Consider the following 12,784-nt stretch of genomic DNA (forward strand, 5'->3'; position numbering starts at 1 on the left):
TAAGTAGCAGAGTCAGAATGTGCATCTAAGTCCTCCTCTAATTCCAGAAGCCACACTTTTCCACTGTAATATGCTATTTCTCCAAAAATACCAGAAAAGGATCAGAGTCAGGGAATTCTACTAAACCTGGATTTGGTGGAAGCCTCTGGTACTCAGAGTCATAATTTTTTCTGCCCCAAATGTCCTTTGACTTTTAAGTAACTTTATAGTACCTCCTATTCAATATGAAAGAGGAAAAAATTCTAGAGTTTTCCAATGTATATAATCTAATCTTTAGTTAATTTCAGTAGGCTAATATAGTTAATCTCTAAATGTTTCCATATCCCCTACTTGAACTTCTGGTACCTCTAGATTTGGGAATACTCGGAATACTTGGAAATCCTTGTTCCAGCAGATTCAATCAATGGGCCAATTAGCATACATTAAGTGTCTAGAAGACCTTCTGAATAAGTCCATCCAGTGAAATATCCTGGCTTCTGGCCACGTGATCCTAAGCAAGTCATTTAACCCACCTCAGGCAAATCTCAAACTATAAACTGCAGATTTCTGTTGGCAGAGGGAGTTTCCTTCTGTGGAGTTTCATCCACCAATGAAATTTTAGGATGGGACCCCTCCCCCCTCCAGTACACATAAATTAAAAGCAAAAGGCATCTATATAGAGAGTATTATGCTGGGTGGATGGAGATATAGTTTATATATGACAGGTTATCTATAATCTAGAAAGGGGATAAGACACAAAGAACTATAATGTTAACATGATGGATTTATTTGAAAGCAGTAAAGCAAAGTGTTCCCTGAGATCTGAGAGGGAAGGTCTTTGGAAGGGAAGGGCATTGAAATCAGGTAAGGCTTCAGGAGGAGGTGGCATCTGAGATAAACTTTAAAAGATGGGGGGGGAGGGAATTCAATATTCCAAGAAGTGGAGGGACAACATTCTGGGTACAGGGCATACCATGAGTAAATATGGAGATACAGACATGCTTTGGGAGGCAGAGAATGAAGGAGAGTAATATAAGGAATAGTAGCAGTGTCTGATTTTGGAGGGTCTTAAGTGTCAGGCAGTAGTGTTAGAACTTTATCCGAGAAACAGTAGGGAATCATTTAAGATTGCTTAAGATTATGCAGTTAGAACTAGAAAGGACCTTAGAAGTCATCAAACCAACCCATGTTACAAATGAAGAATCTGAGATTCAGGTTTAAGTGAGTTGCTGAAAGCCACACAGTCAGTATTTGATATGAATTGAATCTGGATCTTAACTCCAGGCCCATGGCTCTACCCATTATAAAACACTGCCTTGTTTTGTTTTGGTTTTTGGCTTTTTAGTAGAGTAGTAACATGGTTCTAAACAAAAATTATCTGTAAGTACCACAAATAATGGACTTGGAGGAAGGAGGGAAGGAGAATGATTGACAAAGTAGAAACAGGAAGGTCTACTAACCTTGGATTTCAACAATTCCAAAAGCTGGTGTTGAAGACCTAGACTAGAGTAATGGGATAGAGAGGAGAGATCAGAGGCAGGTGCTAATGAGAAGGGTCCTGGACAGGACCTGGTAACTTAAGTGAACATGAGACAGAGGGAAAAACTAAAGAGAACTTACTCTAAGCTTATTAACATGGGAGTCCAGGTGACTGGTGGAACCTCAGACAGAAATAGTGAAGGCAGAAGGAAGCATAGACTGGGACAGAATGAAAGTAAGCTTGGTTTGGGTCACCTTGAGTTGGAAATAGGTTATGGACCCACGGTTAGACTGGCCTCTGAAAACCAGCCTGGCCAAACTGCCAACAGGCTCATCACCCCAAAATTTGTCATCATATGGTGATTTCCCACCCCCCCCATCCCCTGGTTCATAACAATTTTTTAAAGTCATCTACTAAAGGGCAGAGGGTCCCAACCTTTGGAGGGGAAAGGAATACCCACACTGATGACATTATGGGTTTATGAACTATTAAGGCAAGAGGAAGGACTAGGAGAGAAGGAGAAAAGAAAATCATGGAGACAGTGTGGCACGAAGCCTGCCTTTGGAATCTAAGGACCTGAGTTCAAATTCTAGGCTCTTCTATTTATTCCCTTTGTAACCTTGGACATGACACCTCAAATCTCTGGCTCTCAGTTCCTCATCAGGTTGGACCAAATAGCCACTGGGGTCCCAGCTAAGTTCCCTGTTCATTTGTCTAAAGCTGCAAAGCAACCTTGCCAATTTCATTTATTTTCATTTTTTTTATGAACAAAAATCTATTTTATTTCCTTCTCTATCCCTTCCCACATTGAAAGGGGAAAAACAAAAAAGAAAAAGAAAATTCTTGCTAATAAGTATGCGTAGTCTAAAACCAAATTCCCATATTGGCCATGGCAAAAATACAAGTTTCTTCATACAAGAAGAAACTAGTATCTCTTCCTATTATCCCTCTGATAGGTCTCTAAGTGGATCAGTGTTCTTAAATCTAATCCTATCAGTTTCACTTTAAAATCTATTAGTTCACACCCCCACTGTAAGTGTCAAAGATTAAATTTGCATAGGAAAGAGTCACCAAAACCAACAGAATTCATTGCAACTCACCTGAGTGCAATCAGTTTTTTCCTCTGGCACAAAGATTCTGAATCTCCCTTTGTAGACCAGGAAACTTCTTTTGTTCCTGTAATCATTTGAAAGAAAGAGGGCCTTTGCTAGGGATTGTCTTGGGGAAAGGGAAGGCTTTCTATCTCTTCTTATCAAGGATTTTCCTCTAGCTCTGCTCTGCTGAGTGGATTCAGCTCTGGCCATCTGGCCCCCTGGAAAGTCTAGGAATCTGGCGACCTGACGAGGCCAAAAGACAGAGAAGAGAGACCTCCCCTGGATCTGCTAGTTTAGAAGGGTGAGTACTGAAAAATCCATTTTTTCTCATTTGCATTTAATCCAGGCTCACAGTAACCATTTGGTAGGTCTTCTCTATTAAAAAGGAAGTTCATTGAGGGCAGGGCCTGACTACTATCTCTGTCTATATTTGTTTCCCCAGTACTAGAAGCTGAAAGTGTTTTTTCTTTCATTTGTTTGTTCCTATTTTCCAGTTTACTCTAAGTCAGTTAGTACTGCCTTCATTTCGCCACTGTGTATGAATTTATTCTTAAAGGTAAATTATTCATCTGTTGCTCTATTTTGGTGTTTATTATGGAGTTGTGAGTTGGGTACTGGACAACATGAGACCTGTGTTCAAATCCTGTTTTAGACACTTAGTAGCTATAGGATCATTTGCAAAGCTCTGCAGTCTTCATTTGTAAAATGGGGATAACACACTGCCCCTCAGGGTTCTTATGAAGAAAGCATTTAGCTATGTAGATGAGTTCATGCAATACAGTATTTACTGAGAACCTATACAGGGTGTCCCAAAAGTCTTACTGCAGTTTTAAGCTAATAAAACTTAAGAGGCACAAGGAGAAAAGAAGATATAAGGTCTGCTTTCTTATACAGAAGTAAGCATAAGGTCCAATCCCTGATCTCCAGGAAATTACAATTGTGGGGGCCGGGGGGGGGTGGTCAAGACATAGATATAAAAAGATAACTAGCTATAAAACAGAGCATATGATGTGTGCTATCTGTCCTGAGAAGAATAACAAAAATGAACATTTTACATGGACTTTTGATTTGCTCAGGTACTGAATATATCCTGGAATAACTCAGAAAGTCTTCAAAGATGAGGCAGAAAAGGATATGGATTTTGGATCGTCATGATGCATTTTTCTAAGGGTTTATAAACTGGTTTTCCTCACAACCCTGTGACCTGGGGAGTACAGTAATTATTCATTCTAGTTTATAAGAAGCTCAGAAAGATTAGAGACATAGAGGTAATAACTTATTGTAAAGTATAATGTAACTCTCCAACCTAGCTCTTATGACTCCCAAGAACAGCATCCTATTTTAAACAATTTTTGTCGGGGGGGGGGGGGCAGTTAGATGGCACAGTGAATAGAACACTGGCCCTGGAGTCAGGAGGACCTGAGTTCAAATGTGGCCTCAGACACTTAACACTTACTAGCCATGTGACCTTGAGCAAGTCACTTGACCCCAATTGCCCTGCCTTTTCTCCTCCAAAAAGGGAAAAAAAAAAAACTTGTCCGTTTTTTATTTGTAGTTTTTTAATTTATTTATTTTTAGTTTTCAACTTTCACTTTTATAAGATTTTGAGTTCTAAATTCTTCCCCTTCCCCCTCCCCAAGACAGCATGCAATCTGACATAGGCTATACATGTATGATCATATTAAACATATTTCCACATTAGTCACGTTTTGAAAGAAGAAGCAGAACAAAAGGGAAAAACCATGAGAAAGAAAAAGAGAGAGAAAACAGTATGCTTCACTCTGTATTCAGACTCTGACTCTTCCTCTGGATGTGGACAGAATTTTCCATCATTAGTCTTTCAGAATTGTCTCATATCGTTGCATTCCAGCATCCTTTCTGCCATGATGATTAAGATGTGAAGATGAGAATGATCCATGTAGGTAGCACATTAGTAATGGCAAAAGAAGAAAAAGAATGAGCTTTGCTCAAGAAGTAATGAGATCAACAGAGATCACAACTAAATTGGGGAGATCATGGAATGCTAGGTCATGAAGTTTGGATGCTATCTTATAGGTAATGGGGAAACTGATGACAGCTTCTAACCTTTGGGGTTTACTAACAAAAACATTGATTTAGAAAGATTTTTCTCAGTGATAGGTAAGAGTTGAGGGAGGGGTTAGAAATGGAGACCAGGTCATAGGTTAATCAAAAATCCAAGTCTGGGGGTGACTAGGTGGCGCAGTGCATAGAGCACTGGCCCTGGAGTCAGGAGGACCTGAGTTCAAATCTGACCTTAGACACAATGCAAAAAAAGAAAAACTAGCTGTGTGACCTTGGGCAAGTCACTTAACCCTAATTGCCCTACCTTCCCCCTCCAAAGGAAGGAAAAAAAATCCAACTTAACCCTAGAAGAAGAGTTGTGGCAATGACAGATTGAATGTAGGAGATGAGGGAATAAAGATGGTAGTGAAGGACCTGGAGAATAATGAGCCACAGACAAAGGAAATAGGGACTTCTTGAAAGAGAGATCATTTGTGGCATAAGGAGACTTTGGTTTTGGGACATCAAAGTATACATATTTTAGAACTAAAAAAGACATTACAATCATCCAGTTCAATTGCCCCTTACAGCTATTGAAACTGAGGTCATTTTAAGTCTGAGGTGATCAAGATAAATGGCAATGTTCAATAGACAATTATAGAATCAAAGACACTTGGATTTCATCTAATCTAGTCCCCTCATTTTATATCTATGAGAGTGGTTCAGTCAACTTGATGGAAGTCGTTGGACTTTAACAAGATGTCCCTGTTTGTGGGCATAGGCTTTTCAACAGTTGAAGAAAAGCCTTCCCTCCTAACCCACTTCATCCTGCCTAAACCTCTAATGTCACCTCCTCATTCCCTGCTCTTCTCCTGGGGCTCATGAAATCCAGAGCAATCCATACTTCTTGGTTTGAGCCCTATGAACTCAATTGTCATAGTAGAGTGAAGGGAAGGGTGAGGTGGTAGGAAAGAAGAGATGCCTCCTCCTTCTCACATGCATCTCCTCTCCCCCTTTTATTTTTATCTGAAAAGGGGCATCAGAACCAAGGGTAAATTGAGTTTCAAGGAGAGAATGGACCCTATGATTTTTTTGTTGGGGGTTTTTTAAGGTCACTAGTGGTCATTTGGTCTCAGGAGGGATAGCTCCCTTGGATTCAACAATTACCTTCTATATATTTGACTTCCAGATGTCTATTTCCAGTCCTCTTGGACATCTTCAATTGAATATCCACATAGACATCTCAAACTCAACTCATCAAAAACACAACGTATTCTCTCCCCACTCTACCCCTCTCCTTTCCCTCTTCTTTGCTTCTTTATTTTTAGGACACCACATTCTTTTCCAGTCACCCAGGCTTGCAACCTAGGCATCATCCTCAACTCTTTGGCACATAATAGGTGCTCAATAAATGCTTACCTTCATCACCCCTCCTATCTAATCAGTTGCCTAGAATTATGGATTCTACCCCCACAATCTATCCCATTCTCCATCTCCTCACCACTTATGCAGCCACCACACATGTTTAGGCTCTTATCACCTCTCCTCTAAACCACTGTAATAGTCTACTAGTGGGTCTTCCAGCCTCTCTCCTTTCCAATCCACCCTCCACACAGCTGCCAGATTGTCATTCCTAAAGCACAGATCTGACCTCATCATTCATTCCCCTGCTCCAGGAGCTTCAAGGGTTCCCTTGAGAATAAAACAAAAACTCTTCTGTGTGGCTTTAACAGCTTTTCATAATCCTGCTCCATCAGGTTTGTTTACTGAACATTAATCTCTTTTATTAACTCCAATTTCCAGATAAACTGGCCTGTTTGCTGTTCCCCATTCATGATATTCTATCTTCATATTCTTTGCTGTTGTGCCTAGAATGCATTCCTTTCTCAGCTCCACATTAAACAACCTTTAAAGTTGTTCTTAAAAAAGTTGTTGGGCTTCCTTTAAAGTTGTTCTTAAGCCCTCTCTCTTATTGGAAGCCCATCATGATTTCCCTCTAGTTTCTAGAAATTTTCTCCCAGATAATCACTTTGTAAATATTTTGTATTTAATATTTTATATCCATATTATTCCTGACCCCTTTACAATTTAAAATCCCCAAGGGCAGAGAGTTTTTCATTTTTTTCTTTATTTCTCCAACTACTTAAACTGTGTTCGAAGCATGCTGCTGTTCAATTGTTTCAGTGATTTTCTTTTTTTTTTTTTTTTTTTGGTGATCTCAATTGGGGTTTTCTTTGGCAAAGATACTGAAGTAGTTTGCCATTTCCTTCTCCAGCTCATTTTACAGATGAGGAAACTGAAACAAACAGGGTTAAGTGATTTGCCCTGGTAATACAGCTGCTAAGTAGCTTCAAATCTAAAGCCAGATTTGAACTCAGGAAGATGAGTCTTCCTGCCTCCAGGCCCCATACTGTATCAACTGCACCATCTAGTTGCCAGTTTGGAGGCTCTTAATGAATGCTTATGTTAAAAAAAAAAAATCTGGATTCAGGGCTTACTGTGGCCAGTGAGGCAAACCCAGGAAAAGAAAGGCAAAAAGATTTTATTTAATACAGCAAGGCCATTTGGCTTTTTTATAGAGTAAACAACTTCCACAGAAGGGCAAAAAGTATGTTGATTCACATCCACAATCATAAGGAGATTAGCACCATGCCAGCTCATCCCTCTTTACAGTATCACAGGGAGAGGGGACTAGTGCTCATGTATAAGGGTATTTCCAGACCACCTTCCGAAGTTTGGCTGTGCATGTACCCAAAGTCTAAGCGAGGTTTTTAAAATGGAGTCACTCAGACTGACTGCGCAAGTAGCAGACTTTGCACACTTAGTCAACGAATGACTGAAAGAGCGTTTACCAAACATAAACTATGTGAAAAGGTAGGTTGCTCAGTGATAGAGTGCTGGACCTGTAGGCAGGAAGACTCATCTTCCTGAGTTCAAATCTGACCTCAGACACTTAACTGAGTGACCCTGGACAACTCTGTTTGCCCCAGTTTCCTCATTTATAAAATGAGCTGGAGAGAAGGAAATGGCAAAGTGCCACAGTATTTTTGCCAAAAAAAAAAACCCAAAGGGAGTCACACAAAGTGTCAGACATGACTGAAAAATGAACAAGAACATGTGAAAAAGCACTGTGCTAGGGGCAGCTAGGTAGCCCAATGGATAGAGCACTGGCCCTGGATCAAGAGGACCTGAGCTCAAATCAGATCTCAGACACTATATGGCTCAGGGTAAGACACTTAACCCTGATTTCCCCCACCACCCCCTAAAAAGGCCCTATGCTAAAGGCTGGGTATGTGAATAAAAAGGTGGGGGGCAATTAGGTGGCGCAGTGAATAGAGCACTGGCCCTGGAGTCAGGAGGACCAGAGTTCAAATCTGACCTCAGGCACTTGACACACTAGCTGTGTGACCTTGGGCAAGTCACTTAATCCCAACTGCCTTGCTTTCCCCCCTCCAAAAAAAAAAACCAAACAAGGGGCGGCCAGGTGGCTCATCGAGTAAGAGCACCAGCCCCAGTATTGGGATGACCTGGGGATGAAATCCAGGCTCAGATACTTAGCAACACACCCAGAAATAACTGGTGTGTAACCTTGAGCAAGTTACTTAACCCCAATTGCTTAAAAAAAAAAACAAACAAACTAGAAAGCCCCTAAACTCAGGAAATATACATTCTAATTTGGCAATATATTACACATATGGAGTGATAAGGGAGGAGTGTTTTTCATTTGGGAAGACACTTGAAAATGAGTGGAACCTTCATGGGGTTTACTGATATGTAGTTTTCACTATCATGACAATATGTATTTGATTATTATAAGGGCCCTGGAAAGGGAGAGGGAGGGGAAAATATGTATATATAGCAGGACAAATGGCAAGGCTTCCCCCTCCCACTCACTCCCCAGTTGTTTATTGATAGAATAAAAGAATGAATAGAGATTTTGTTCAATTCCACTTAGAACCTGTCAATAAACTAGCATTTATTAAGGGCCTGTCCCTCTGCTAAGTAAATACTGGAGTACCAAGAAAGGCAAAAAATAGTAGCTGCTCTGAAAGGAGCCCACAAATCTAAGGAGAGGAAAAGGTGTAAACAACTAAGTACATACAAACTATATATGTATATATATATATATATATAATATGTAGAGAGTGTATGTATGTTTATATGTGATATACATAATTACATGTTACAAATAAATATGATATAGTATAATTAACATGGTATATAATATTAAAATAAATAGAAAATAATCAATAGAGGGAAGGTACTAGAATTAAGCAGGATGGGGAAAGGCTTCCTTCCAGTAGAAAGTGGGATTTTGTCTGGAACTTGAACAAAGCCAGGGAAGCCAGGAGGTGGAGATGAGGGGGGAAAGCATTCCAGGTGTGAGGGGGTGAAAATGCTCAGGACTGGGAGAACAACAAGCAGTTCAGTGTCACTGGATTGCAGAGTACATGGGTGGCTAGTGATGTAGGAAAAGATTAGAAAGCTAGCAAGAACAAATTATGTAGGGATCTGAGTGCCAAACTAGATTTTATATCTGTCTTTGTAATAGGGAGTCACTACGGACACATCTAAAAGGCAGTCTGGAATGAGACTAGAAGTCAGCAGAGGGGTTAGGACTGAATAAGGAGATCTGAGAAGCATCAGCACAGAGATGATCATTGGAACCATGTGAGTTGATGTAAAAGTAAAATAGCATAAAGAAAAGAGCACCCAGAACAGAGCCTTGGGGCTCTCTTTGGGGGTCATGACCTGAGGGAAGATTCAAAGATCCAAAGAAGAACTATTGGTAGGTGGAAAGAAAACTAAGAAAGCATTGTCAAGAAAACCTAGAGAAGAGTTCATCAAGGAGAAGAGGGTTCCATTTGCAGCCTGAGGAATGAACCTCTTCTTCCTGTCACCTTACAAAGAACCATTCACAAGGCTAGTACATTCATTCACATATCCACACATTCATTCAACAACAAAGAAATAATTCTGGTCCTGAGAAGACCTTGCCCAAGGTCATCCAGCTAGTAAGTATCTAAGGCTGAATTTGAACTCAAGTCTTCTTGCCTCCAGGCCCAGGGCTCTCTCCACTGTACCACCTACTTGCTGCCCCTTGTAGCTGCTGGGGATTAAAATTGTATATAAACATATTACCACATTTCCTTCTCCAATCCAGACTAGTAATGAGTCATTTATTTTCCTACTTGACATCTTCTATCAGAATAAATAAATCGGGGAGGAAGGACAGTAGCAGTAGCAGAGGAATGTATTTAGAAGTGACTCATAAGTAAATAATGAGGTAATCTGGTAAAAGTAGAAAAAGTGGTGACTCTGGAGTCAAAGGACCTGGATTCAAATTTTAGGTTTAGCATCTGTTCAACTTTGGGAATTTAATTAATCTCCCTGAACCTCAGTTTCTTCATTTGTAATTGAGGGGACTGGTCTTGATAGCCTAAGAGGGAGGTCCCTTTTAGCTCTAGATTTATAGGACATCTATGGCTCTCCCTCCCAAGAAAACATGGCACGAAGAAAGGATGTGGTTTGCATAATAATTATAGAAGGCAGAGAAAGAAACTCTTAGACAACTTCAAAGCTGCTTGTACACAGAGTAGTGTGTCAGCACAGCAATGCCAATCTGTGGCATGTCACATAGTGGGAAGGATTTTCATTACAAAATGATGAAAAGATGAGTCCCAGGTAGCTACATCACAAAAAGCACCATTGTGTTTGAGGAAGGAAAATGGACCTCTCAGGCTCAGCCTCTGTTGGGTCAGACTTGCTTATGCATACTTAGGGTATGATTTAATTTTTATTCATGAAGTCTTGTGCAGGGCCTGGTTTTTAATATGGGTGCAACAATGACTAACAAAAATTAAGTAAATGCTTTCTGCTGTCTATTTCTACCCTTCCCTCCAGCTCTTCTCAACCCTAAGGACTACTGCAACAGCTTATATCAGATAGCCTACATTTATGGAGGGGCCACTCCACTCACTCTACTGTCTCTGGTGACCAGGGTTAACTTGAGAGAAAGCTTCCCCTAGAAGGATTGGGAACCATTAGAATGGTTGCCAAAGGACACAGTGCATCTCCTTGAGGATTTTATGAAGGTTATGATAACAAGACACAGGTCTACTAACCTCCAATCTCACATCTCCAACTGCCCTTCCAACATCTTGAATTAGATGGCCAGTAGACATTTTAAACTCAGTATGTCATCTTTTCCCTCTAAATCCTCCCCTCCTGTTTTCCTTATAATTATAGAGAGTAACAGCAGCCTCCCAGTCCCTCAGGATCACAATCTAGGAGTCATTCCAGACCCCTCACTATCTCTCATCTCCCATATTCAAGTTGTTGTCAAGGCAACACCTTTGCAACAGTTCTCAAATATATCCCTTCTCCCCTCTGACACTGCTACCACTCATGCAGGCCCTAATCACCTCATACCTGGACTACTGCACTTGTCTACTGGTGGGTCTTCCTGCCTCAAGTCTCTCCCCACTCCAAATCCATTCTCTATTCAGTCACTAAAGTGATTTTCCTCAAGAGCAGGTATCATGTCACACAACACTACTCAAACTCCAGTGACTCCCCAGAGATACCTCCAGGATCAAATACAAAATATTCTTTAGCAGTCAAAGCTCTTCCTAACCTAGCCTCCAGGTCCTAACTCCCTGACACCTTCTCTTTGATCCAGTGGCAGTGATCTTCTGGTTGTTCCACAAACAAGACACCCCATCTTTTGGCCCCCAGGCATTCTCTCTGGCTGTCCTCCATGCCAGGAACAGTCTCCTGCCTCCCCTAGGCTTCAACTAAAATCCCACCTTCTACAGAAACCTTTCCTTAACCCCTCTTAATTCCAGGGCTTTTCCCACTGTTAATTTCCTGTCCTGTGTATAACTTGCCTCATATATATTTGTTTTCATGTCTCCCCCATTAGATTATAAACTCCTTGAGGGCAAAACTGTCTTTTGCCTCTTTTTGGATCCCCAGAACTCATCGTAGATTCTGGCACATATTAGGTATTGAATAAATGTTTACTGATCAATTGGTTGGTTGCCTTTCAGACTTCTCAGAGGCACTGGTGACAAAGGATGTCTCTCTCTGTTTTAGAATTACTATCTGGAGATTAAATCAATGTTTGAAGACATAAAGCATAAAATGTAATCCATGTAGAGCTATGTAGACTTTAGGTTAGGTTGTGGTTTTTATTTTGTTTTAAGGGGTGGGGAATCTCATGCTATTTCCTGGAAGATAGTAGGTACTTAATAAATGTATATTGATTAAAATGATTATTGATTATGGTTAGTGTTGCCCTACAACCTCTCAACCACCCTGTGAGAAGAAACAGTACAAATTATCATTTTATAAATGAGGAAACTGAGGTTCCAGGGCATCATTAAGTGATCTGATATTGAGCTAATAAGTGAGAAATAGAGTACATACTTCAGACTCGAAGATCAGGACTCTTTCTATAAAATATCATAACTATAGATTTCATGGAAGGCCTAAAATAACAATTTTAAGACCCACCAAGGAGGGGATGAAGTGGGACCTGTGTCCCAAAATATTTTCCCCACTGTGGCTGGTGTCTGAGATTCTTTTACTAAGGGAGAGAAAATTTTCATTCTCCCGCTAGAAATAAGACCTAAAATGTCAGTATAGTTGAAGGAACTCATCGACTTAAATTCTCACTAAAGGGAAAGTGACTGATAGTTGTATTCCTTTCATTGTTCACACTTTATGGGGAGAAAGAAAAGGAAGAAAGAGGGCATTGGACTAGTAGAATGAGTCAGTGAAGGAGTAAAAGTTGGGGGAAGAGAAGGTGCAGTCATGGAAGGTTGGGATAGCAAATACGCTACCTACTTGAGTTTTGTCCAAGGTTCACTCAAATATTACCCAGGGGTAGCTAGATGATGCCTTCTTCCTTGATCCCTTTCATTTTCAAGATTCTATAAGAGTTTAGACTTAAGGTCTTCAGATAAGGCCAGTTCTCATCAAGCAAGGGTGACAGTTTTGCTCAAGGTGGTAAATTCAGAGGGTGCCACTAGCACTGATGAGGAGTATAATATAGTCCTCCATCTAACTACCGTGTTTCCCCGATAATAAGACACTGTCTTATTATTTTTTTTGGACAGAAAAACACCAGAGGGCTTATTTTAATGAATATTGACAGCAATTTTAATAAACAGGTAAATGTGAACCAAAAAATGTACCTTTATTC

General features: G+C 40.4%; 1 protein-coding gene across 2 annotated transcripts in view; it reads left to right on the forward strand.

Annotated features, from left to right (window-relative positions):
• The first annotated feature begins 685 nt into the window (after positions 1-685).
• Positions 686-12,784, forward strand: part of SLC28A3 (solute carrier family 28 member 3) — a 138,530-nt gene continuing 126,431 nt past the window's right edge. Inside the window, exons 1-2 of one of the 2 annotated variants that reach the window (XM_069105082.1) lie at positions 686-843; positions 2,730-2,854. The gene's annotated coding sequence lies outside the window, so the exon portion shown is untranslated. Of the gene's footprint in view, positions 844-2,555; positions 2,855-12,784 lie in introns of those variants that run through there. The other variant, XM_069105084.1, reaches the window with a different exon arrangement.

This window comes from Petaurus breviceps, unplaced genomic scaffold, assembly GCF_028583685.1.
Source record: "Petaurus breviceps papuanus isolate PSGF00001 unplaced genomic scaffold, PetGlider_PUasm1.0 138, whole genome shotgun sequence".
Lineage (NCBI taxonomy): Eukaryota > Metazoa > Chordata > Mammalia > Diprotodontia > Petauridae > Petaurus > Petaurus breviceps.